At 38.3% G+C, this 26,905-nt stretch overlaps 1 pseudogene; it reads right to left on the reverse strand.

Moving 5' to 3' along the window:
• Positions 1-12: 12 nt before the first annotated feature.
• Positions 13-23,613, reverse strand: LOC122144355 (annotated as a pseudogene).
• Between the last annotated feature and the right edge of the window lie 3,292 nt (positions 23,614-26,905).

Consider the following 26,905-nt stretch of genomic DNA (forward strand, 5'->3'; position numbering starts at 1 on the left):
CAAGACAATAAAAAAGGACAAGACAATAATCGCATTTATAATTTTATTTATTAAATGGGTTGCACTTTATTTTACAGTATATGCACTTACAGTGTACTTACCAAATAAAGTATTGGGTAGTATAAGCTACCTATCAGTTCAGGCTAAGTAACTCTTTATTTTGCCAGTTATTATACTATAATAAGTACATACAGAACAGGACTGTAAAATAAAGGGCTACCATTATTGAAATTAGATATAGTACATTCATTTAAAGGATAAGCTCAAATGTTTAGTTTTTCTGGGCTGGGTATATTCACCTCTGAATTATACAAATGTATTTTTTATAAAATTATATCTAAATAGAAAATACTAAATATATTATTTCTGTGAAGCACAGTTATCCCATGCAGTCAATGAACACTTTCACTGAAGTGTTTTGTAAAGTTAATCGATCCAGAAGGATTCATCCGGAGAAATGTTTTATTGTGGAAACTGTAAGTTGGCAGGACTTAAACATAAAAATAACTCGCTAACTGTCCACATAATAATAATAATGTAAAAACAACATAAAAAAAAGAAAAATAATCTCATTACAAAACTGCAACAACAGCCTGTGTGGTGCAGAATCAGCTGTAAACCTTAGACTTTACATTCAACTCAATTCTGTTACGGATAAATAAAATAGTGAAATTAATATGTCAGGCAGATCAATAATAATAATAATAATGTCAAAATAATAATAATAAAATAAACTAAAAGAGATGAGCAGGATTTCCAGTCACCCCTGGTATGTGTGAGGTAGCTAAAGTGTTCAAGACCTAATTTTAAACAACTACTTTCTCATCTGGTTATTGTTTGTAGTATCAGTAGAATAAATAATTCACTGAAATGTGCACTGTGTCATCGGCTGAAACGTGCGTGTGCCAGCCTCTACGTGAAGCGGTAGTGCAGAGCTTGATCCTGGAAGCTGTGCTGGAGAGTGATGTGTTGAATGACTCCTCCCTCCAGCAGACGTGAGCCGTACGTCAGAGCGTCCCCCGGGCCGCTGGACAGTCCCACGCTCTGCAGCCAGCGCACCAGATCACTGCCCAGAAACGTCTCTGTGGTGCTCCTCTCTCCACACCTGCACAGCAGAGCATGTGTCCACGACTGCACCCAACACAAACCAAACCAGACATAGACAGACAGACAGACAGACAGACAGACAGGAGAGGGCAGCAGACGGCAGACAGACAGGAAATGACAGATGAGTTAGAAAGCAAGGAAGAGGTTGGAAAAAAGAAAGCCAAATGTCATGCAAACATGCATGAAGATGCAAAATTAGACTATCATTTAAAAAAAAAACTGCATGCAAATGATTGGTTAATTCAGATAATTCAGTGCAAAAAACTGTGGAGAGCAATGAAGGTCTCTTCTCACCTTTTCTTGTGAACGATGTCTCTGACACACTGCCTCTTATGATATGTGTGGAGTAACTGCAGTACAGGTCAGTCTTGCATCTCCTCAGACGCTGCCAGAGACTGGCAGGACCTCCTGGACCCAAAACCCTGCCACAGGGGCTCACTAACCCTTGCACACCTCAACACACAGAAGGCCCCTGAATCCTAGCTGAAGCTGCTTATTATTAGTATGTATACTGTATGTGTTATACTTTTTTTAAAAAAAGCCACATAAAAGAAGAGAGTTTATAGTTTATATACTCACTCTCAGGCCATTCCAAGATGTAGATGAGTTTGTTTCTTCATCAGATTTGGAGAAATGTAGGCATTGCATTCGCCTATTCACCAGTGGATCCTCTGGTACCTCGTGAATAAGTGCCGGGCCAGAACGAGAAGTCAAAACAGTTGATATAAACATTACAATAATCCACCCCACTTCAGTCCATCAGTTAATGTATTGAGGAGTGAAAAACTGTTGTGTTTATGGAGAATTCCACCATCAAAGTTTTAAACTTCAGACCATCACTTTTGGCCAAAATACCACTCCCTAATCCATAATAATGCTTCCTCCAGTAAAAAAAAAATCTGTCTCCTGTTTTCCCTCACACTATCAAAATTTACCACACATTTGTTTAGAAGTGTTTGTGGATCTGGTGTCATTATTTCTCTGCCTGAGTTAGAACACAGAGAAAAAAGGGGACACCCCATCCTTTGACTGAAGAAAGCAATAGTAACGGATAGCCGACTTCTATATTTAGCCCAGACAGGAAGCAAATGGTGTTGGGTTAGTATAAACCAAACGGTCTTCATGATGGATTGGTTTCTTACAAATACAACAGCTTTTCCACTTCTATTATATATTAACCTGATGGGACAGGAGTGCGTAGTGATTGGATTATTGTCGCAATGTTTTTATCAGGCTGTTTGGCACTCTCATTCTGACGGACACCCATTCACTGCAGAGCATTCCACTGCCTTCGAGCAAGTGATGGCAATGCTACATTTCTCCAAATTTGAGTTAAAGAAGTAAACTCACTGGACATCTTGGATGGCTCTTCGAGGATGAGCACCATTTTCAGCAAATTTTTCATTTTTGGTGTGAACTACTAAAACTAATATTTTTTCTACCTCTTGTATAAATAAAAGCTTCCTTCTCTATCCAGACCATTTATTGAAGGAAAAGCCATCAAAAAATTTATTCAAAAAATGTTTTTGGCAACGAAAACTTTTAAATTACCCAAGGGACATTAAACCAGTAATTTGGACTACAAATAGGCTACACAACTGGGGGAACTATGGCCCATTTTACTTATTTATTTAAAGTTCCCACACCACTTATAAACATGTGCAATATACGGTTTTATGCCAAATTTTACACCCTCCTCTCAGGACCCTCTTAAAATTAAAACATGCAGCATGTGCCGTTAAGACTCATGAAAATGAAGATAATATCTTAATGTTACAATCAGAGACTTAGCATTTTGCTGTCATGTGAATGAAAGCTGTAGGTTTTTAAATGGTCCATCCTGCATGTACACTGTAACAGGATCACAATAGCAGTCCTAACTTGAAGAGGTGCACGTCCTTCAAAACGTATTAAGATGGTCAGGGCTCTTGTTCTTCGCTCCAGCCACTGTAATATCTTCAGGACCAGCCAGGGTTGTTGTTACACACAGCAGCACGAAAAACAACACATGGGGTCACTGTTTATCATAATTAGTTTCTTTCTGAAATTTTAGGATTTATCTATATACAGCTTTTTCCTGAATTTACTTAAGCGATGACTTGGCTAAGCATGAAGGTAAGGAAAAGAGGATATTGCCAATGCATTTATATATGTTGCTAATTAGCAGTTCTTTTAAAACCTTACTTGACTTGATTATTCCTAGTGGCCAATCACAAATATTTTTAACGAGTGCTGTTGGACCCAGTGAGGGCACAAACTGGGTTACAAAAAAAAGTAAACTTTTTGTCATCCTGACAACAAACACGATGTGCTTGTAACCTAAAGAGTGCAAGCATGAAAGAGAATTCAAATATTTAGAGGTGGACCATTTTGGACCATTAATAAACTAGTCGGGAATATCCACTGAACCTAGAACTGTTCCCATTTGGTTTTTTTGGCAAGTTTGAAGATGAATTGCATTAGTATTTTTCATCCACCTAATGTGTAAACGTGGCTTGTCACACGTTGTTAATGCATTCAACTGAAGTCATTTGCCTCTAAGCTGTGGGAAGATGGCATGTCACAAGCCATTTTTCAGCCTAATCTCTAATAAATGCACTTCCTGAACTGGAGATTGTAATTGGAAGTAATGCTTTCATAATATTCTCAAAAGATCACAGCAAATATGATTCATCTTCATATGAACCCCTTTAATAAAGCTTAAGCTAAGAGTTTTGTTCAGTTACCTCTTTTTGAACGGGGAGCACGAAATAATCAAATTATGCTTGTCGAGGCCGAAAAAAGAAAAAGGCAAAATGAAATTGAGGACCCTGCAGAGGGAAAAAACAATAAGAGACGTGTGTTTCAGTAAAAAGTTGTAGTTAGACTTCAGCACAAAACACGTGACAGGCACAGGTTTACCTGCCCAAAGTTGGCCACAACACCGAAAAAAAACTGCAGCTCCAGATTACAGCCGCCCTGGATCTTTATTAAAGAGCCCACCACAGACAGGCTGAGAGAGATTCTACAACACACACCACACACACACACACACACACACACACACACCTATTCATTCACAGAAGAATGGCCAGACTCTGAAAAGAACAGTGAAACCCCACCCATAGATAAGAGTAAGAGTGGTATGCATATTGTCACTGATGAGCTAATGCTTCATCGGGGTGGCGATATGCAAAGCAAGCAAAAAACCTTATGTGGCACAAAAATATCATGTTCATCATAAAAGAGGTACTGTAATCTTAATTCATATTTGAATAAATTAATAGATGCAGACAAAAACAAAGATTTTTCACATTATTGACCCATTTTTATGGTAATACCATGGTACTTTTGGTAATGAGGTATTATATGTCAAAGTAATTGGACTGTACTCCACCAAGCGAGCAGACTGACGGTCTAGTTTGAGGTAACAGACAAACAAGCACATGTCTCGTTCGGACCTGTATGTCTGTGTTCTGTCTGTCTGTCTCTTTCTGTTCATCTTGACCAGCACAGCTTGTGGATGCAAACTCTGGCTACACTGACCTAAAAACGCAGTTCGATATTATGAGATTGAAATACATCTGTGCCTTTCAATAAATGTATTCCATGGATTTTCAGTGTGGTTTTTATTGAAGCAGAAGCCATTAAGAAAATGAAGGACATTTCAACACAATTTCATTTAAAATCCAAGTTTACACCAATGTTCAAGCCCCTTTTCTCATTCATATAATGCATTACCGTTGACCTTGCTCTGCCATGTCGTCAAAAGGAGTCGGGTTAAAAGGGCTAGTCTCGAAGGAGTGGCCCAGCGATATGGATTGTAGACGATGAAGAAAGGTCAGAGGTATCAATAAATAATCAAAACCGCTGATTATTTTCGATTGCTTCATTGCCAGTAGATGGGGGGATGACCATGCTTGTGCAGGATGATGAGTGTATCAGACGATTCTGCGGTGCTAGGTTCAGAGACTGAGACGGACTTGCAACATCGAGAGAATGACAGACTGAAACTGCACGAAAGATCAGAAAGAGGTGGGCTAACGGCACACTGTTCGGCTTTCTGTGTGATAAAGATTGATTCAGGTTCTCTGATCTAGTCTAAGGTTGAGTGAAGCGACAGGCAGCGTAAAGAAAGAAAGAGAAACCTGTTTGCATTGGATAGCTTGGCCGCGTCTGGGGTGCTTGTCAGGTGTCGGAGGCACGGGACATAAGCAGAGTGCCAGAACAGCCACACTCGCAACATCTGACAGATCGGACAAAGCAGCACACACAAACAGTGGTCCGACACAGGTTACCGATAGAACCCAGAAGGTGCATGTTTTTGTATATAATAGAGAAGTGTGCATTATAGGAAACGGGATATACTGTAAGGCAGCATGGGGGTGGGATAAACCGTAGAGCCTATATATGTATTCAGGAGTCAGCCTAATGCGCACAAAATTACGTCTTAACGGTTTCTTAATGGTCTGTAACCTCGATAAGCTTGTCTCTAAATATCCAAAAGGGTAAGACTGATGATAGATAGCCTATTGATTGGCCGGTTGTATCGTTTCCACATAGTCTAAAAAAGCTGATGTAAAGTATTACGAATGCCTATTTAATACATTATAACTAGTGAATACAACAGATGGGGCGAGTGACAGTTATATGATGAACACATCTGCTAGAGTAGTGAACACGATACGAAGCATTGTGAGGTTTCGGCCGGATTGTCGAACATACACAGCAAACCAAGATACAGAATAGATCGAGAAGCACAAAGGAAAGCTCAGATGCATCAAGAGCAGCAACATGCAAACAAATGCAACTGAAAAAGGAGAAGCCATTCTGGTGAACGTGTATAGATCGTAGAATCTATCTAAAATCGAAGAGAATTTTCTTATCCCACTTGATTCGAATTCTAGGACCGAAATGTATTTATAAAGGCAGGAAGTAGTTGAGGGTGGATCACACCGGTGTATGATTCTGCCAGTTTAGCAACCAAGTAGCCTGCCTCTGGGTGTATGTCGGGGTCGGCTCTGCATCGCGTGTTAGTCAGACAAGCTGAGTCCACGTTCAAAGGCTCTGTGATCAGTGCTCGAGGTTTCGTCTGCGTGAGTATTGTGGAGGCGAGACGCCACACAGCACAAATGCTCACGGATAACACCAACAGACGTAGCATAGTTCCCTACAACAACACAAACGACATTTTCAGTACAAATAACACTCATTATTGTGGAAGTAATCCTTTGATAAGTAACAACAACCAACTTGGATACTACACAGTGGAAACCCACTAAATTAAAACCAAGTGTAAAAAAAAAAAACATCTTAACAGTTAAAACATACAATGAAATATGAGAGATGGGGCTGAATTACATACACCTACACATATGGTTCTAGTGATTGTTTGTCCTATGGATTGGGCCATGATTCACACTGTGATACGCCGGCAGTTTTTGCTTTTGCAAAGGAGAGCATCATTGGTTGAAATCCAATAGAACCCATTCCGACGCCTCGTCCCCGTGTCACGCGACACGGACCTATAAGGGATGCGAGCAGAGATCGTAGCTATAGAATTGCGTCCCGGTCAGTGCTTCTAAATTTGTTCATGAGGGACAGAAGTGTAGTGATCATGCAGTCAAGGCCATGGCGCACAGGTTAGTATCCTTTATTCATGCTAACCTTTCTCACCATTGACTAAAACAACACAGCTCTGACGTACATTATCTAAACAAACCAGATATAGATGCAAAGAGGCAACAACGCACACAGTCTCAAACGATGTCCTTGGACATGGTCACAGCGTGAAAGGCTTTCTTTGGTCAATCAGTTCTGTCCTGACTATAGCTTCCGATAAAAAGGAATGCAGAAGAGGGGTCGATCAGGGGAGTTGTAAGTTTGAGCAATCGTTCGTCCTGGTGCAGTGAGAGGAACGTCCAGTGAACAAAAAACCATGAACCGGGAGGAGATACAAACAAGCTGGTGCGAGAGAGGACAGAGGAGAAGGACCGGACAGAAGAGGTATCAGGTGTTTTAGATTGGCGTAGGATAAACTTGATGGTTCGGTTCTCTAATGAGAGCAACCAACAGTGACTGGTTGTTGGGTGGTTTAGAGGCATCCCTTGTTGATCTAGAAGTATCTATTCAGAATTGTCTTCAAATTAAAGAGGTTATAACGGTAAAAACCAAATCATTTATAGCAATAATGAGAATCACAATAATTACAAAAAATACTCCGTGACAAAATTAATCAGACTCTGGACAAACATGGTAAAAGGGCTGTGGATCAAATATAAAACTCGTCATTGAGAAGAATTAATTTTGTTATTTGACAACACAACAAACAACTTCTCAATGCGGTGAAGCTTGGGGGTGAAATGTAGTTTTAGACATAAGGTAAATGTTAGACAGTAAATTGATTGATGTATGGTACTAACTAACGTATATATTAGGGAACACAGAAAACGGAACTCTCGGAAAAAAGCGAACAGACCTCTAACTGAGGCATTTTTAATACGGCAGGGTCGTTCATGCAGCATAATTAATTGGGCAACCGCCGAGGAAAGTGTTCAGATGTAGAGGCCCTGATTGCGAATCCACGTGCTACATACACAAGGACGAGTTTGGTCAGTAATGGCAACTGTCCTTGTATGGTGCCGGACGGTCGGCCGAAGGGCACCCAGTCCCGGGATCACTCGGGTGTGTGAGAGGGCCCTGGCCTGGAAGGGTTCCACCGTCGCTCAGACGTATTCCGTCCTAAAGCGGCATCGAGACAGAGCGGATTCCAGAACGCTTCACAGGACACAATGAGAGTACGAGTTATAAATAAACCCCCCATACGTGAAACAAAAACAGACAATAGCGCCACCATATCATCCATACATCACCAAAAATTTAAAATTACCCCATGATGCCTAAGGTGGAGGGGCTGGGGAAGTGTAGGGTTTCCGTCAATGCGATTAGCAACTGCTAACAAACTGCGAGCACTAGCATAAGTATGGTTGAAATGGTTAAGTATCGAGTCTCATTGGCTGCGTGAGGTAAGAGCAAAGGAAACCAAGGGGTCCCACTGCGCCAAAGTAATATGCAATAATGGATGTATTAAATCATAGGAGAAAAACTGAGTGTTGACAAAAAGATAACACCACCTGCGTGACAGGGTGCGTAGAGGGTTTCATGACAAATAACTTGGGATGTAAGAATCCAAATACAATATACATAACTAACATGTTGTCAGTTGTACTAAACCATAATCCAGTCTTATTGGCTTGTCATCGCCAAGGTGAATGCGCGGGGTGTCGTTGCAGGGAAGATTCAGGTCAAAAACCACAGCTGTAATTGAAACTAAACAAGCCCACTTTATCTAAATATTGTTCAGAATGTCCACAGTTCTTTTTTTTTTTGATAGATCATAAAAGTTTAGAACAATATTTAATAATTGGTAGTAGATAGAATATATATAGGATATAGGTATATAGTAGATATATCGTTGGAACTATATATATATAAACTGGATATAGGTGATATATTTTTTTTATATGTTTTTTTTTTTTTTTATAATCGCTGTTGTGTGGACCAAATGGTGTTTGATTAATGAAGTGTTGAACAGGTCATGTTGATGGTAACTACGACAAACTCGAATATGACGTGCCCACCCAGGCGCCAAACTAAAGGTGCTATGTAGCGAGAGCCGTACAGTAGAAGTAAGGACGGGATCAAACACCATGACCCGAGAGGTAAGATTGTCCTGCTCTGCCATGAAGATCCGACGTCGTATCACTCTTCCAACCACAGGCTAAATAGACAATAACAAACACACACAGCAGTAGTGGTTTGTGTTGCAGACATTTGCACTGAACCCAAATCGATCACGGTTGCACTGTTGACTGCACCTTATGATGTGTAATAAAAGAACAATAATTATAACATAAATGAAACTCTTTGTGATATTCATGGCAAAAGTAAAAGTGTAGAGGAGAGGCAGATCCGCGCCGGGTCGCGTGGACAGGCAAGTCTCAGATGGGGGCAGTCTATAAGGCAGCAGAGAGACTTGAACTTCGCCTTTCTTATTGTGACAAGAGGTACGGACTGCATGTTTGGTTGTTGCGCTGTGAGGGTGAGATGATGTTAAGCAATATAAAGATATCTCCGCCAAGGTCGTCATGTACTCGTCATGAGGGATTTGGTGCATGGTAATGTACATGACATGCTTTTACAATTTTTTTTTTTTTTTGTAAGTAAATCAGCACTGCACACACACAGTTCATATGCTGGTCCAACGGCCTAATTAGGACCCAAAGTACAGATAAATATCACGTGTGCTTTTTAAAACAGGGGTATGCACAGACAGCGGAAACTGCTTGTATATTCGTGGAAGTAAACATAGTGTGACGCATGTCAAAAGAGTAAATCCAATCAAAGAAGCTTGTGCACTATAAGCGCCTATCAACCCCGATCACATAATTATTTTTAGGCGATGAGTCGGAAAGAAGAAGATGTAAACACTACATTCGTAAGATTCGTCAATCAAGAATAACTTCTGGTCCATAATGGTAAGCCAAAATGGGTGATCCATGTCAAAGTACCTGATGTTAATATATTGTTGTCTAGTAAGTTGGCAGAATAGAAAGATAAATGGCTGCTAGAACGGGGGTGACTCGGTGGTTTAAACGTGCGTGCAGAGTCAAGGTACAGAGGACGGTTGCAGACTGGGGAAAAAAGGGCCAAGTAAGAGAAGAAACATCCAACAAATGCTGGCTGCATGATAAGGTCATTAAAGAGAAAATATATGCTGTAAATGGCAAATATAACAATGGCATGGGAAAAATCACCGAAGAAGCCCGCGGGATGATAGCAAATACAGTGAATCGGAGCCAGCTATGAGACAGAATCAGTACAGGTGGCGCATAGGGGGTGAAGGTGGTAAGGGTAATTCTGAGCAAGCTAAGACGGAAAATACCAACTGCTGGGGACTGAGGAAAAAGCACTAATATAAATATAATCTGAATGTTAAATGGGCAGGAACGAGCTCATTGGCTACGGATACAGGAGAGAACCGAGTCAGCGTGTGCCATGATGATGATGTCATAGGGGGAGGGAGAAAAGGTCAGGATTGGAGTTTTAGACCTAAATCGGACGGCGCCATCAATAAATCAGATTCAGGGCCAGAAAAAACTCTGTAGTGAAGAAATTATAACTGTTTACCTTCCAAGCTGTTTCAAACGCGTAAATATTTCACAGGATGTCATACATGAGAACTGTACTAGTTTGCAAAATAATAGTTTAAAGGGGTCATATGATGCTTTTTTTAAAGATCAATTATTTTGTGTATTTTGGTGTCTCTTAACAGAATAGTGGACATGCTTTACTGTTCATAAAACCACACCTATTTTTCAAAACATACTGTAACATTATGCTTGTAGGCTCCTCTGACGGCCCCGTACGCGAACTACAAAGTCCCTCTTCTGACAAGAGCAGCTTCTCCTGATTGGCCAGGCTTGGGACCCAGTGAGCATTGTGAATGAAACAAAAAAAAAAAAACGAGATCTGCAAGCACTCTTCGGAAATGTAACGGGGAGAACGCCCGTTTACTTCCATGATCACGAGACTTAATTTTTCCAAAATAAATGTTAAAGATAGTTAGGATAATGTCCTAGTTTTTAAACCATCAATTCAAGCCCGAAAGGGGAACAGAGGCGCGTGGACGATGCGACAGTGACAGTGACATGAAGCTCATGTGTAGGTTATATGCAGTACACAAGAAAAACGAGGCAAATAAGAACAGACAAACTGGGACTCCACTTTGTGACCTCTCGGGTCTTCTCTCTATCTAGACTCTCCTCTCCTCTGAACTCTCACGGCCCACACCCACACAACACACACACACAGAATGTGTACTATTGAACAGTCAATCAGCAAATACTTAAACTAATAACAAAAACATACTTACGAGTAGCAGATTCAAAGTGCCCAGATGTTTTAGCAAAGTCAGTATAAGACCGGGGGAGCCTCTCCTAGGTGGGGGGTATGGGAAACGGGTCGTCCATAAGAAAATGCGTTGCTGTTCTGTTTGTAAAGTAGGGGGAAAGCTCTGAAAGATTCCTAACAGGGGGGCAGTCTACGTTTCGGATGGACCAAATAAAGTTTTTTTTTTGCTTTCTCCTTAGATACACACAGCAAATCATCCCATGACATGGCTGCTTTCAACACTGAACATCGGGAAAAGGAATATCCGGTTACTGAAACCACGAAGGTTTCTCTCTTTGCGTGAACTTTTGGTTTTTTTGGGCAGCATTATGCAAAATGCAATTTTTCGCACAGTCTTGGATGTAGAGATGTGGGGGCGGTGATTGAATGAGCCGTTTCAGGAGGGCGTGGCAGAGTCTATAACTTTGATAAAGAATATCTCTTTGGATTTGAGACTCTTAGTCTTTTGCAACTTTACAGATCTTCTTTAATGCACCAAGAGCTTGTAACACTCCAAACGAGAAAGGAAAAATTTAAATTTGCATAACAGCTTATGACCCTTTTAAATAATAATGTATACAGGTTCAGAGGGTAAACTGCAATGCAGACCTAGTTGAAGGTCCTTTAATAACGCCTAGATTGCATATATTCCACAGTATTATTTAGATTGTACCCTTGTCTGTAGTATATATAAATGATCCACTTGAATGCAGCTGTTTAGATTACTTGAATTATTATTGCTACTGCTATGTATAATGGTCATACACTTTATTTTAGTCTTAATATTGTATACATTTACAACTTTTACATTGTATTTTGCTTCCTCTGTTCATTGAAGACCACACACACGTGCACACACCGTGCCTGTACTACTTCATACATGCAGAAATAATCCAAATAAATCCTCTAACTGGGACCCGCTCTCTTGCTCCGTTTCTCCCACCACCATTTCTACTAGTGCCTAATCGAACCCTTGAGCATCCCTTTAGCTCATATAACAGTGTCTCTAAAACCAAGCAACTACTAATTTCAAGCTCACCTGCGCCACAAAAAGATTAATGGTGAAGAGTTGGCAGGGAGGAGTTTCTGCTGGAAACTTTCTGCTCAGAAGCATGACTGCAACACTCCACACCTGCAGGGACAGGAAGAACAAACATGAACAGGAAAGCAGTGGGGAGTTCAGAGAAAGTGCCGGCCAGAGTTTGAAATAACTCTTAGGCATCAACCTTGGTTGGTCCATCCCCTCGGGTAGCAGTGTGGAAGATATACCGGTACAGTTAACCCCTCTCAAATCCAGTATTAAAAACCGTGATTCAAGAGGGATGTTGTGTTGTGTGAGATATGTGTGCATAGAGGACATATGCTTGTAATATTTGTTTATACGAAGGTGATAACGGCTTAACCAAAGTGTTCATTTCTTGTTTTATTTCTCATAGCTTGAACAGCAAAGAGGAACGGACAGGATGCGTCCAACGGAAACTTGCGATCTGAACAAGAACAGCATGGGATCATCTGAATTGGGACAACAACTGCAACCCACATCTCCACTAGGATGTCATTGCTGGTGAAGTGTTTGCATATTCAATGATCAATAACAACCTTAATTACAAACGAGGGTTTTTTATCATGCATCTCACAATGATTATAAACTTGATAAAACTGAAACCTTGTTTGTTATTGTGCCAACACCAAAAAAGGGCAGGGTTCTTATTCTGATCTGTTCACATTAATGTGGGAAATGACCCTTAAACCCAGTTTCACTTTGCACGTAAACACCTTTGAACGTGGCCTCTACTATGGCATAAAATTTGAATGTGCAAGACAACCAGCAAGAGAAAAGGCGCGACCGTTGTCCATTTTTATAAAGGCATAGCGTAGAGGTTAAATGTATCAAGCGTTTATGAGTGTGTTGGTGTAAGGGGGGGGGGACTAATGAACTCTATCAAGCAGATATTTTCCCTATAATCGGGGGAGTATAGGCGTTATCTTAAACAATAAAGTGAAATAAGACAATAGAGTAGGCATGTTAAACAGAAGCGAAAAACGGTTAAAAAAAATAAGCGGCATGAAATAAATTGTTACCCTCGTCATAGTCGCATAATGTTATTGTCATAATGGTTTTATGAAAAAAGCAGGTGTAGAAGGGGGTGTGGGTTGGGCCGTTTTCAACCAAAAGTTCAAATTTTAAAACGACTGTTTTAAGTGGAATCACGTGTGAAAAGAATACATGTTCCCCATATGTTGGTGAAAACGAAATAAACGTGGTGTAATTGAATTATATTAGAAATGATCAATTTAAATAACATAAAAAAGTTGTGTCACATGATATTTTAAACCAGCTGTGACATAGGACTTGGGGGAAAGTGGTGACAAAAGGATGTACTAGTAAATATTTATTTATTTTTGAGCTAGTTTTGGGGTGCCAGGTGTGTGGTGTGAGAACCACGGGGTAAGGAAATAAAAGTTGTTTTGTTTTGTTTTTTATACATTATTTTATAGTATATTGATTTAATCTATTTTATAAACCTGTACACTACAGTGAGGTGCACACAAAAGCCCGTTATGTTATTATAGTGTTAAGGTTAAAATTAACCTACTTTTACAAAGGAGGTAGTTAACAAAATGTATGAAAGGTAGGTAGGCCGTTTGGAGTCGGCCAATATGTTGTAGGCTAATAGGGGGGGGGTCAAAAAGTGGAATTGATGTATTAAGGATTATTAATGTACAAATTTGTGTGTCACATGGACCGCGTTTAACGCTTGAACTACAATTTAAAAAAAATGGGTAAAGAAGATTAAATAGACCAAAATTGGGGGTATATTAATGTTTTATAACATATAACTATTGGTTTAAAAATCCATTGTAATGTTTTTAATAATTACAATAATGTAGTTGTTAAATACACTTATAGACCCCCAGACAAAAATCCATACAAAGCATCATTAAAATCTTTTCCTCCATTACCTCAAAAAACAACAAAACAAAAAACATTATTTACATCAAGATCATTTCAGATTTCAAACAGCATGTCTCATGACAATCCATTTCATTCAGTGTTTTCCACGCATCGCCGTCAATACTGTAATATCACGGATGTACCTTCATCCCATAATAATCCCGGCATGAGAGCAGAAGTACACAAACGTGTGCTCTCTCACCACCGCACGACGGTGGACGACCGCAAAATCAACACATTGTAACTATTCATGTCTTTAAGAGGAAGTCAACCAGCTAAAACATGAAGAGTGAAGGGAAGAAAATGAAAACCCTCAATACTCACCAATGCAAGGAGGCTGATAATGCTGATGTTGAGCTGAGCGTTGCTGCAGCGTCTGACGCTAGTGGATCCGAGTCCTACCACGGATGGTCAGACAGCCGGCAGACCATCATGATGGGAGCAGACAGAAACGTGCCCATCACCATCCCTGAGGTCACCTGAACGCGACAAATAAGAGCTGATCATCACAAAAATACTTTGATAAATATACACGAGGTCAATTCGAAACTGTAACTAATTAAATAAACGTTTACAATTTGATTAATGGTGGAATGGGAGTGGTGTCAGGTAAAAAATAATTATGCAAATGTAGATTATAATCTCTAATATGGAGACACATCAACCGAACAGGGAAGATCCAACTTCAGGCTGGATGTGGATTGAATGACATCAAAGTAATGAAGTCTATTAACTTTTTTCAATGTTTTAGAAACGTTTACCAAGAACTACAGTAATATTTTTGAAAAACTATACAATTAAAAAAAAACAAAAAACTGTAGATGTGAATTTATTTATTCCTAGTTATGCAAAGCTGAATTTTCTAAGTCTTTAGTGGACACCTGATCCTTCAGAAAGCATATAATAATACGCTGATTTCGTTGTTTTGTTTTAAAGACTTAACGGTCACTTTTTGAGTTCAATTTATTGAGTGTTGTTGTTTCTTAAATATGACTCTGGACACACAAAAACCAAGTCATACGGGCAATTTTTTTTTGAAATTGAGATTTATACATCCATCTGAAAGATGAATGAATAAGCTTTCCATTGACGTATGGTTTTGTTAGGATATGACAATATGTGGTGCGAGATTAAATTAAATTTAAATTAAATTTACGCATTTAGCAGACCGCTTTTTATAAGCCACAGCGACTTACAGTGCATCAATGCCTATCAATTTTTGACCTATCGAGATAACAAATACCTTGAAAATTCTGGAATCTGAGGGTGCAAAAAAACTAAATACTGAGAAAATCACCTTTAAAGTTGCCCAAATCAAGTTGCCCAAAGCAATGCAGATTACTAATCAAAAATTAAGTTTTGATATATTTACGGTAGGAAATGTAGAAAATATCCGTCACCAGAACATGATCTTTACTTAAATATCCTCATGATTTTGGCATAAAAGAAAAATCTACCTAATTTTGACCCATACAGTGTATTGTTGGCTATTGCTACAAATATTACCCCAGCGACTTAAGACTGGTTTTGTGCTCCGGGGTCACAAATAAACTAAATAAATAAAGGTGCAAAGACACATCTACACAATGCACATACCACTTCCAGCTCCATTGTTGTAATGTGATGCATAAATGGCCACGACTCGGGGCCAGTGGGGAAGGGTGGGGGGGGACTCCAACAGAAAAGCGTAGTTTGACAGACTGGTGTGGTTCATCGAGCTTCACTGCTGTCCACTGGTCCAAAACCTCTGAACCATCCCTCTACAGATCAGAGGCATCACAGGCCTAACGAGGCCAAACGATAAACAGATGGTTTCTGTAGTTATGCAATTCAAACCATAAAGGAAACCAAGAACTTCAGATTACAGGACCCACTCTTTAGCACTGTCAACAACCATTATGTTTAATCTTACTCATCAATACAAGTAAGAAGAACAGAGAAGATAAAAAGAGTTTGGGAGGTACATGGACAAACAGAGCAGGTCAACAGATCAGTTGTCACGGAACAATGTCCTCTAACTGAAGCTTAAAAGTAACATGGATTAACTCTGTTGACGCTCTGATGAAACATTCCACAGTGGGACAAAACACTGTGCTGTTGCACACGTCACACTGGAAGCTGCTACCATGCAGTATTTACAGACGCTCTAACACCCTACGGGGCAAGAACATTAAAATTAGTTTTTCTCCGACTTAGTAAAACATGCAAAGATTACTCCTAATAATGTGGTGGAAGATAAATGTAATTCTGATATGATACTTGATGTACAGTTCAAGGCAAAGCTATCATATGGGTTTCAGAAGATAATTAAATCGAAATACAGTTTTGATTTTGATTTCAGCCTTCAAACGATTATGAAAATACAATAATCAAGATAAAACATTATTGTGCCCCTTTCCACCCCCTTTCAAACAGTGCGCATGTCTCGCTCCTCCATAAAAGCCCAATTTCACGTGGCAAATCGGGTAAAATCACGTGACTCGCAAAATAAAGAGTGCTTGGTTTTTATTAACGTTATTAGCATTTATTCATGTTTTTAAAAATCCTAGAATTTGTACTGTGAACAACAACATGTTAAACTGGATCCATGCAGCTCTTAAAGCTGACAGCGCCTAATATATCCTGCTGCCGACTGTGTGCTTAATATAATCAAACCAGCAAAATACAAAGACCGTACCCCTCACTAGCTCCTGACTGAAGGACTCTTTTGTAGCTTTAATAAGAACAAACAGCACCGTTTTAATTCTTTAAAATGAATACTATGCTGGTTTCTTTTATGTTCAGACTTATTCTAATTTCTTGTTAGCAAGGCTGTTAGCTGAAAACTTTAGAAAAAAAAACTTAAATTACTGTTTGTTTCATTTTAATCTTTTTTTTCTGTTGTATTTGTCGTTTCGCGTTTTGTTTTTATTGTATTACTGACTGTGTTATTATTCGTACATAACTTTTTTGAGGATTTTCTTTTTTTACTTAGATGAGTTATTCTGCTGTGGTGTTGAGAATTGAAATTTCACTGGTATTATAAAAATGTTAGAATGTCACAGTAACCTTATTTACCAGAAAATATATAATCTGATATATATTTGCTATCTGTTAAATAAATCACTCGTATAACAGTTTTGGTCACAAAACACGATCCACTCATAACTGTGTTAAATAATGGGTGATTACAATATTGCCCAAAATAATCTAATAATTTCCAGACATAATTGACCAGGCCCCAGGTCGTACACAAGACAAATGGACTATTGTTTATATGGTGTCTCTTTTGGTCCCATTTAGAATCATAAAGGGCTAGTTCACAGAAAAAAATTGTAATACTTTGTCATCATTATACTCACCTCGCCCCCAAGAGTAATTTAAAACGTGTATGAAATTTTCTTCTTATAAAAAATACCAGCAACACTGTTTCGTTTACCCAGCATTCTTCAAATTATCTTCTCTTTGTGTTCAACAGAAGAGAACGAAATTCATAAGGCTCTGGAAACATATGAGGCAAGTAAGGTGTATTTTCATTTTGGGGTGAACTGTCCCTTTAACAGTTTGAAATGGTAAGGAGCAGCATGGACATTCTGCTAAACTTCTAATTCTGTGTTCGACAGAATATTTCACGTTTGACTACTATTTTGCACAGTAGTAGACTTACAGTTTTGCTGTGATGAGGAGAATAAGCGCCACCACAGTGGAACGCGGGTAAGCTTCTTCAGCTGACCCACCATAGGTCAGCCCACCCAGATAAAACAGCGCTGCTCCTCCGAATGATTTTCGCCAGGCCATCTAAAAACTCCTCCATGAAGGGCGGGATTCTCTGGCCCAGCAGGAAGTGAGAAATGACCCCTTATCACCACTCATAAAAGACAATAGGGTTCTTGAGCACCTGAAGGAGCACCGAACCCAGCACTCGCAGCTTTCCTCTGCTGCTGAGGTTCATCGACTCCTCCTGCTTCTGCACCTCACAGAGAGCAAAGCCCCAGCGTGTTCAGGACCATGAGGGAGACGGGAGCAACCAGGTAGATGTACTGCATGGATACTCGGGATGAGTGTTTTCGGTAACAGAGCTTCAACTGTGGAGCAGAGAGAGACAATCTAGGATCAGACTGAACAAGACTCCAACATTGTGCCATTATTTGCTCACACTAATTTGGTTCCAAACACATAATGACTTTCTTTCTTTCTTTCTTTCTTTTTCTTCTTTATTTCTTTCTTCTTTCTTTTCTTTCTTCACAAAAGGGAGATGTTTATCACAATGTCCAAGGTGTTCTTTTTATAAACACCATAAAATTTTATGAAGGCACCAAACCACACTGTTGGTTTAGAGCCATGGCTGAATATACGAGCAAATGCTCCACTTTTAATTAAACCCAAAAAGACAGCTTGGCTCTCATCCTGTGGAAGACAGAAGATAATATGGTGGGGGTTTGTTACAAGCAGCATGTGGTGGAAGAACGAGCAGCAAAGTACACACGTAATTCATGTTTCAGAGACAGTTTTCCATTTTTATGGCTTTTTTGTTTGCACACTTTCTTCGGTTTACAAGGTTTAACTTGGAACAAAAGACCCATTTATAGCTTACAAACTAATCATCAGAGTACTATATACTTTTAAACAGTTTTAAAAAAAAAGAGGAGGCCCATGCACAACAAGTACGCGTAACTATATCTTTAAAACTGTATAAATCTGCAATTCTATGATAACGTGAAGTTGACAACCACTGATAATGAACTTATAATGACACAGATGAAATATAATTTGGATCACCTATTAGAATTATATTTTGTCTGTGGCATAACGATAAAAACTTGGACAGCTCACACAATTGTAATGTTTAATTATATATATATGCCCTTATTGTTTAAAGACATCATTATTGGCTGAAGCAGCCTTGCTATTCCTCTGTATTTATAAAGCATTAATAAAACAAAACATAATAAATAAAGTCCTATCCCCATATCAACCCTTTTCCATTCATGCACAGGGCATAATATCATGGCCATCAATTTAATCATTAATCGCATGCACAATCAAGTTTTTTGTACACAAATTATATGTGTGTACTGTGAATACTTTCATTCATGTATATTATAAAATACACCACACATGCATATTTATTTTAAGAAAAAAATCTGCTTGTTTTTATACTATTATATACTCTGTTTTTCTATTATAATAGAAATTATCTTAAAATATAAATATATACAAGGTAGTAATACATGTAAATAATATTTCAAAATAATATACTGTATTGTTTGTGTGTTTATATAAAAAAATAACAATATACACCGGTACACATACATATAATCTGAATTAAATTAAATTAAATTTATGGCAATTTAGCAGATAAAAAAAGAAAAACACTGTTTATATCAAAGTGACTTGCAGTGCATTCAGGCTATCAATATTTACCTATCATTATATTTATAGTTAATAAACAAAAACTTTTACTTGTTGGATGTTGATTAATCCATGATTAAACATTGCCGCAGCAACTAGTTTGAATTCGCTATATGATTTTGTTTCAGTTTTTTGCAAATCGATGTTGATATAGCAAAATGTTATTTCAACATCATTTCGTCAACATTTACATTTTCAACACTGATTTAGAAGCTTATGCTCTTCTGTGTTAGCCGTGATCACAAGGATACATTTTCTACGTGGTATTTTAACGCTTTTTATTTGAAAGAAAAGCGTACGCGAAAGAGAGCGTACGCTGACCCGTGAGTTGAGCTCATATAGTCTCGCAAAATGGCACTACGCTATGCAGAGAGACAAATTTATTGATAAAGTCATTATTTTTGTTTTCTTCGTGGTACAAAAAAGTAATTCTCGTCGCTTTTGTTCATAAAGTTATGGTTGAATCACGTATGGCAGATGGACTAGTCTGACAATGTTATCTTCATACTTTCCTGGACCTTGACACTGTTATTTATTTGGCAGTCTATGGGTCACAGTCCACAGGCCCGCCCGGTTTTTCATCCTAAAATATCTTAAATTGTGTTTCTGAAGACGAACAAAGCTTTTATACGGGTTTGGAACGCATGGGGGGTAAGAGATTAATGACAAAATTTTCATTTTGGGTAGAATATCCCTTTAACCTTTTTACAATCATTTAACTTAATAATGTTGCAATGTTTTTTTTTTATATTGAAACAACAGCTGACGTTATTTAACCACTTCTTAATGTTGAATTTTTGGGCACGTGCTGACTGAGGTGAGGTATTGTGTGAATCATACTAGTTACTATGTGTCCGAGCCCTGGAAATGCATATCAAAGACTGTGAAAAAAATAACCTCAAACTACACTAACAGGCTGTACAGCAACCTACAAACTCATAATGCTTGAAGATAACTTGAAATGAGAGCGAAAGAACAGTCAAAAATGACAGATTCAAGTTTTTTCCTGATTTGTGGATTTAGTTCTTTTTTTGGATTTGTTCGGTTACCCTAATATGGGAGTTTTCTTATGGTTACAGGTCTATTACACATGCTGTGTAGTATTTTTTCTTCTCTTTTTATTTTTTACTTACCTATAGGGAACCCCAGAGCAAAGTCATTACTCTGTGTGGCAAATATGGAGAAGAGGCCAGCTTTTGAGAAAACGGCTCTCTCTGTCTGCCACAAAAAGTGTGAGGCACACACAAAGAAGAACACAGTCCCACTTTAGCCACCAAAATACTAAGAAAAAAAGGCCAGATTACGTCGCCAAAGTCCAGCAGCACCAATGTTTTTGAAAAAGCAGAGCTGGAAGCGCAAACTTGGACACAAAGCTGCCCAGTCCTTTAGCTTGCGTGGCTGGGATGATGTTTGTGCGGCCTCACGACGTAATCCGCAGAGAATGATCCCAAAGCACTCGAGCAGGGCTGGAAGGAGCTTGTAGACTGACATGCAGGGTGGGACGGAGGGGGGGTCAGATCCACCCCTGCTGCTGAAGAAGGAGTTATTCACTGAGAGTATACACCCATCTTCAGGCGGACCGCAGGCCGCTCATAACCGGGAGGAGCTAGCAAGGGTAAACAAACTGCGTAAAGTACCACAACACTCTGAAAGCAAAGAAAAATCCTCAATAGTTTATTCACTCACAAGTTCTTGTGTTGCTTTTTATTGTTAGAATACAAGAATATAAAAGGTCATACATATCTAGTGAAATATGTAACATGTGCTTCTAACCAAACATTTTGCTAGCAAAGTTACTATATGAAATATAATATGGCTCTGTCTAGTGAACCTTTACCTTGATGAAAAACGCCTATTATAGCATAACTGATATGAATTTCTAAGGCCTCCCGAATTTCTAAAAGCTCCAAAGGCTTTTTTAGTATAATTATCAAAACGTCTCCCTTCAGGTTTGATCTGTGGCTGAATGACTTTTATAAATGCAAACTTAATAATAACTTTTATATTTATTAATTAATTTCAACGTATGCGTTATAAATATTTAACTGGACTGAAGCAATTTAAGTTTTACTGGCATATCCATATATCATTTTTGTTTTAATACAGTTGACACTGAAGCAACATGCCTTTTGATGAAACCACATTATCTTTTTCGTCTCCTTAAGTGTTTTGGTCATCATTGCATTTTAACGAGTTTTGCTCCCCAAAGATAAAAACTACAGAGCTTTTATCCATCAAAACCTAAGCATTTCAAATATCATCTTATTACAATATAATTTATTAGGAGATATAGAGTGACAAGTAGTCTGCTATATTATTAATAAAAATCCAATCATTAAAAAAATGAACTATCAGAAATTGTCAGCTTTTGGGGGGCTAGGGGAGGGGGGCTATATGATTCAAGCTTACTGCACATGAATCAAACTGAGGTGTTTTTTCGGGTCTGTGAAGAACTGCGTTTTTTTAAAAAGCTGCAAAATTGTCACTGCATCAATACTATATGAGTCATAAAATCCTGGTGTTGCAAATAAAATGTAATTAATAACAAAACATAACACATATCAAACTCTTTTACGATTTTCGTTTTATAGTTGTTATATTTTAGGCATGTTTTATAGTTTGTTATATATTTATTTTGTATAAACGGTTCAAGTTACCTGTTCCAGTTAAATATATGAGTCAAACCAAAATTATAGACAGACACCAGATACTAATTATTTTTCTACTAGTGAGTAGCCATGACACTATAGTCAATTTATGTAAGTGATGATAGCAAATAGTGCACTGGGACCTAACAACACCCAAAATTCTTCATCGCCAGTGGTATTACCAGTAAAATTCATAAAAATTTGGGACCAAAATTAGGTCAGACACTTTGACCTGATCATGGTTTGTTTAAGTGTATTGCTTTTAAGTGCCTAATTGCGAAGACGGCAACACCTTTTTTAACACCACCAGACTGAACTAAATTAAGCAGTTGCTTTGACATACCTGGTTGACCGCATTGAATTAATATCCTAATTGTGTATTTCAATTTAAAAGCTGAATAATTTTTGGTGCTTTATTTGTAATCCTTTACATACCTTTCTATCAAGAGTTATCCTCTGACATTTAGTCAAGGATGAATTTGTTCCTGAGATTTTAACTCTGAGTTCTTGTTCATATTTCTTCCTTACCATTGTTCTAAACTAATAGGCAAATAACTGATGATAAGTGTAATGTCTGAATAACAGTTTTGAGTATTGACTGTGGAATATATATGATATATATTACGCTATATATAATATTATATTATATATATAGTATATAAGGCCTGTCAAATGATTAATTCGCGAATTAAGTGTCACATCCAAAACATAAAACGTTTTTTGTTTGCATCAATATATTGTGTACTGTGTATCTTTTGTATTATGTTATAATAAGACACACATGCACATGTATATATTGTAAGAAAATATGATATATTATTTATGATAACATATATGTATATAATACTATAATTAATAAGATATAGATAAAACTTAATTTTGGATGTGTATTAATCGCGATTAATCATTTGACAGCACTATATATGTATAGTAGTATATATATATATATATATAGTATGATATATATATATATATATATAATATATATTGCATTTCTGACTATTGCATAGCAGTTCCTCTCAGAAGTTTCATTTTAATAATATCGTGGCGATGGTCCCGTGTCAATCGATAACTAAATACCACAGGTTGTGGCAACTTTCTTGTACGTCTAGTCATGCTATCATCCCGCATGGGTCAAGTGACTCTGATCCCCCCAGCACTAGTCTACGTTAGGATGTACAATAGTGAGTTTGTTGACAGACTCCCCGGATCAGCCTGATTCCTTAAAATGAATCACGATCTAGTGTTGTGTGAAGAACACACACAAACACCCTTTGTACTCCATTGCTTCTCTGCACATTCAGAATACACTTATGAGTCAATGTGCAACTCAGCTCTCATGACACTCTCTTCCGCCTCGGGTCTTGCTCCGGCCTCTGCTCTGTGCGTGACAAGCATGTGTCTGCTCTGTTACCGCAGGTATCACACACACACACCGCACGCACGGCACGCACGCACAAAGTGCACACACCATGACACACAGGGTGTCGCACACCACACCACACACACCACGGCCGCTGGCAGATCTTCCAATTGAAACCAGCCAAGACCTCTGCGCATGCGGCAGGACCTTTCCCACATTGTTCTTATTGCATAAGCCAAAAGCAGACTTGGCTGTGACCCAACTGCCTTGAGAATATTTAACAGACATGAGTGGGGTAATCTCTCGGGATTTATGGGGAATAATATTACATTATAACTCTTCATGTGCGAGAACTGACCATTCAGTACGGATTAATCATTTAGAACACATATGCCTGATTCTGATTCTGGATACCACCAGTTCTCAGAATGACCGACAGAGGGTGCAGCCGCGTTTCTCTAGGTGCAGGATTGCACTGTGACTCATTTTGCGAGTCGAGAACTGTTTTTGAAAGCCATGACTTTGACTCTCTTCTTGGTAGCTCGGTTCAGAATAAAAAGGCGTAGCAAAGCTCTTATTCGATATGGTACCATATCCTACTCATATTTTCAAAAACATTGGTAGCCTTAAATTTGTGTTAATATTTCAGCTTGGTCTATTTGTAAATTCCTTTGAAGGTTTTTAATTTTCACAAACAAATTACTGCTTCTCTTTGGGAAATGATATTTAACCCATAACTTTTCCCCTCACATCTCCATTCCTTTTGAACAATAGGGCTGCAGTTTATACAGTTTTTCTCAGCTGCTTTGGCACATTTTTCTCAAACAGTCTTATTCTCTGAGTGCAAATGGTCACAGCTGGTTTGTCTGGAACTTCAGAACTCTTTATTTGCATGTCGGTGCAAAATGTAGTCACGCACCACCCAAAACATTTCATTCATGCTTCAAAACCTACTTATCATGTCCATAACCTGGCCAAGGCCACCAAATATAAAAGGGTGTTTTTGTCATCATGTGAGCCACACTGGTCAAAAATGTGTAGTTTATTTTTTTTAACCATCACGGCCAACCATGGAAATTAAACTTTTAATAAAACAAAAATCTGATATGGTTTTAGAAGAGTCAATAGTTACCTAAGAAAACAAAAAGTATTATGAACATTGGTAGTTATACAGAACATTTATTTTTGTACTTAATGTATTACATGCAAAGTGTGAAATCGTGCGTGTCCAAATACTGTACATTTCATCTTTCTCTCTTATGTTACCACAAATACACAAAAATACCAAATAACTACAAAATAAAATCCCATAGAAAAAAATTACTTCTTGGTACTCCTGTCACTCTTGTTGGCAGCCAAAGTTTTTCAATCAACATCCAACTCTGATGTTTTTCCTAGTGCCTTGCACCGGGTAAGAATCTCCTTGAAATGCGAACCCATCCCCTGCAATGCAGATCAGCTGTGATTCCGCACATGCACATTCATGGCAATCCAACAGAGACATCTGATCTTGTGTCTAGGAAGGCAAGACTTCTCACCTCCATGCTGAAAAAAAACTCTTCTACCTGATTTAGAAGGAGAGTATGGTGGAAGGAACTCCACTGTAATCCTTTCATGTGCAGCAAACCAGTCCCCTAACAATGCTGATGCGGTGGGAAGCTGAGACATTATCCCAGAAATAACATAATTAGGCAAATGGAGTCTAACTAAGGACGTCTTTCTTCTTCTAGAAGCAGGTCTCTGTAAAGTGTGTTTAGGAAGGCCAGGAGAAGATAGGTATTAAGAGGGCCAGTTGTGTGGAATATGTTTGCTCACAAACCATTCTCTGGAATGGCAGCACACATTGTAACTTGTGGCCCCACGTTGGTCTGTGGGCGCCAGTTCTGGCTTGGTGTCAAATGAGAATTGCGTCCACCGTCCTCCGGCCTTTGGACAGATTGAACCCTCCACAAAAAACAACAATCAACAATGTTCCATGTTTCTCCACCTACAAACTCCAAAAATATCAAAAAAAAAATAAAGAAACAAAATAAAGTTAATTTTTATTCTAAAGTTCAGTAAATGTTTTCTTAGAAGTACAGTAAAACTCACTAAGCGCACACCAGTAGTTTACCTGCACATACTGGCACCGCAGTTCCTTCACTCTCAAATGGCACCTTGTAGAGAGTTGCATCATAGTCATTTGATGTCTTTTCAAAACTCTGTCTATGCTGGAAATGCTGGACCGAATTTTATTACCCAAAATACATTATTGTCATTTTTGATTGCACTTTGGATGTCTCTTAGCCTGATGGAACTGGTTGCAGATTTCTTGTTCTTGCTGATGGTTAAATACTGCTGCTCTGCCACCAGCGCCAAAGGGGGTTGTTTATTTTTCCCCCCCCGGTGGCGGTTCTACAAGAATGTACAAATAGACTTGCATTTACCTTTACAATACTGTTATTTATAAAATGCTTTTACATACTGTAAAACAAAAAAAAGCCAAATACATACCTGTTTTTCCCGAAACGTTTTTCATTACATTGGTACTCTTCGACCCGCCTCTTCCATTGTAAAACTATGATTTATGACATGATCCACAAGTGTGGCTTTGGTTTCATCAGAGACTCTTGACTCTTCTCTTTGCTACTCTTGCTCTATTATGTCTTCCTCTCACACCACCACGTATTCTTACACAATCTACATATATATTCTCCCAAACTTGATTGGTTAAATGGTTGAATGGTTGATTATTTGGTCATTTTACCAATTTAGCAGACATTACAAAACAATGTCAATGTCAGATATTTATACAATATAAATGCGTGTATACCAGTTTTTCTTTAATTGAATGGATCGTTTTTGAGTGTGATGGCTTATTACTAACGATTAAAAATTATTGAGAAGATGTGAAGCACCATCTTTATTAGTTTGACAGTTTAAGTGAGAATCGACTCAGTCAGTTTTGATCAATCAAGCCATATGCAATCAGTTGTTGTGCAAACTGCAGACACTTGTATGGACTCAGTTTGCAACACATTTAGCCAAAAGAATTTGCAATTTGCCTCAAATCAATAAGAAAGTTCCAATCTGATTTGAGCAAGAAGAGAATTGTTCAGAGATCCGAAAACTTACTGTGTTAGGAAAAAAAAAAAATTCAATCAGGAATTGAGGCAAAAGCAATTGAGCAAAACTGCTGTAACAGGGAAGTTTCTACTTTTACTTTTATACATGATTTATTAGGTGAAGATGTGTATTTCTTCTCTCATAATAATTTAAGTAATAAATACAGAGTTAGAATTACTGTTAAAGGCTTTGATAAGGTATGCAATGCAATGCCCACTGGTTTGTTAAGAATAATCAAAAAATATGTGAAATAGATCTGTTTCAATAGTGTAATAACAAACTTATTTTATAAAGAGTTTAAATGTGGTTATCACGAAATTAGGATAACCAGCACTATTCTCTGAGAGAGGTTTGAAAGCCTCAGTAAGGCATAAAGCTTTTCTCCTTTCATCCTCACATATCCCG

The sequence above is a fragment of the Cyprinus carpio genome, unplaced genomic scaffold (genome assembly GCF_018340385.1).
Source record: "Cyprinus carpio isolate SPL01 unplaced genomic scaffold, ASM1834038v1 S000006648, whole genome shotgun sequence".
Taxonomy (NCBI): domain Eukaryota; kingdom Metazoa; phylum Chordata; class Actinopteri; order Cypriniformes; family Cyprinidae; genus Cyprinus; species Cyprinus carpio.